Genomic DNA, 2,500 nt, shown 5'->3' with positions numbered 1-2,500 from the left:
CATGCGAACCGCATGAAACTTCCAGAGGCATTTGCAGCAGGAATGCATGTGCACTCAAAAAATGTGATATTTTTCACGGAGAGACCCCGTGAAACGCTAGAAGTGGGCGGGGATGTCTCTCTTGTGGCTCACGGGGCTGTTAGGGTGGCACAGAAATCCCTCGGAATGGGAAAACGGGTCATTTTCGTGTCGCCACATTGCATACGAACCGCATGAAACTTCCAGAGGCATTTGCAGCAGGAATGCATGTGCACTCAAAAAAGTGAATATTTCTCACGGATAGACCCCGTGATACGCTAGAAATTGGCGGGGATGTCTCTCTTGTGGCTCACGGGGCTGTTAGGGTGGCACAGAAATCCCTCGGAATGGGAAAACGGGTCATTTTCGTGTCGCCACATTGCATGCGAACCGCATGCAACTTCCAGAGGCATTTGCAGCAGAAATGCATGTGCAGTCAAAAAAAAATTGATATTTTTCACGGATAGACCCCGTGAAACGCTAGAAATTGGCGGGGATGTGTCTCTTGTGGCTCACGGGGCTGTTCGGGTCGCACAGAAATCCCTGGGAATGGGAAAACGGGTCATTTTCGTGTTGCCACATTGCGTACGAACCGCATGAAACTTCCAGAGGCATTTGCAGCAGGAATGCATGTGCACTCAAAAACTTCTATATGTTTCACGGATAGACCCCGTGAAACGCTAGAAATTGGCGGGGATGTGTCTCTTGTGGCTCACGGGGCTGTTAGGGTGGCACAGAACTCCCTCGGAATGGGAAAAGGGGTCATTTTCGTGTTGCCACATTGCATAGGAACGCCATGAAACTTCCAGAGGCATTTGCAGCAGAAAGGCACGTGCACTCAAAAATTTTAATATTTTTCACGCATAGACCCCGTCAAACGCTAGAAGTTGGCGGGGATGTCTCTCTTGTGGCTCACGGGGCTGTTAGGGTCGCACAGAAATGCCTCGGAATGGGAAAACGGGTCATTTTTGTGTGGCCACATTGCATAGGAACGGCATGAAACTTCCAGAGGCATTTGCAGCAGGAATGCATGTGCACTCAAAAACGTCTATATTTTTCACGGATAGACCCCGTGAAACGCTATAAATTGGCGGGGATGTCTCTCTTGTGGCTCACGGGCGCTGTTAGTTAGGGTCGCACAGAAATCCCTCGGAATGGGAAAAGGGGTCATTTTCGTGTTGCCACATTGCGTACGAACGGCATGAAACTTCCAGAGGCATCTGCAGCAGAAATGCATGTGCACTCAAAAACGTCTATATTTTTCACGGATAGACCCCGTGAAACGCTAGAAATTGGCGGGGATGTGTCTCTTGTGGCTCACGGGGCTGTTAGGGTCGCACAGAAATCCCTCGGAATGGGAAAACGGGTCATTTTCGTGTTGCCACAATTGGCATACGAACGGCATGAAACTTCCAGAGGCATTTGCAGCAGAAATGCATGTGCACTCAAAAACGTGAATATTTTTTCACGGATAGACCCCGTCAAACGCTCGAATTTGGCGGGGATGTTTCTCTTGTGGGTCACGGGGCTGTTCGGCTCGCACAGAACTCCCTTGGTCCACCTGATTCGTGCATACAGGCAGCAACTAAAACTCTGTAAACCTGCTGTGAGGACATCTAAACAGTGGACCAGTGAGGCTGTGGAAGATTTGCGGGCGTGCTTAGACTGTACTGACTGGGATATGTTCACGACTGCTACCAATAGTCTGGATGAACTCACAGAGGCTGTGTACATCAGCTTCTGTGAGGACTGCTGTATCCCAACACGTACCAGGGTGAACTTTAACAACAACAAGCCCTGGTTCTCAGCAAAGCTCAAAAGGTTGAGGTTGGAGAAGGAGGAAGCGTTTAGGAGTGGGGATAGAGACAGATTCAAGGAGTCGAAGAACAGGTTTAGCAAAGCGGTGAGAGAGGCTAAACGACTGTACTCAGAGACACTAAAACACCAGTTCTCTACTAACGACGCTGCTTCTGTCTGCCAAAGGGCTCAGGCACATCACCAACTACAAACCCAGAGCGCCCCACACCACTAACGACTCCCGCCTAGCCAACGACCTGAACGAGTTCTACCGTAGATTTGAAAGACAATTGGACTGTCCTGAACCACCCCTTCCCACCCAAGAGGCCCCATCCCCCACCCATACTACAGAAACGACTCTCTCCTTTCAGGAGGGAGAAGTTAATGGGCTTTTCAAGAGGCAGAATCCACGCAAAGCAGCCGGGCCGGACTCTGTCTCTCCAGCCACCCTCAGGCACTGCGCTGACCAGCTGTCTCCGGTGTTCACCAACATCTTTAACACCTCCCTGGAGACATGCCATGTACCAGCCTGTCTCAAGTCCTCCACCATCATCGCTGTGCCCAAAAAGCTAAGGCCAACAGGACTAAATGATTACAGACCGGTCGCCCTTACATCTGTGGTAATGAAGTCTTTTGAGCGCCTGCTCCTGGCACACCTCAAAGCCATCACAGACCCTCTCCTGGA

This window comes from Petromyzon marinus, unplaced genomic scaffold, assembly GCF_048934315.1.
Source record: "Petromyzon marinus isolate PM22_M1 ecotype Great Lakes invasive population unplaced genomic scaffold, UKy_Petmar_22M1.pri1.0 PM_G_Scaffold_6, whole genome shotgun sequence".
Lineage (NCBI taxonomy): Eukaryota > Metazoa > Chordata > Hyperoartia > Petromyzontiformes > Petromyzontidae > Petromyzon > Petromyzon marinus.
Note: the sequence above shows the minus strand (reverse complement) of the source record.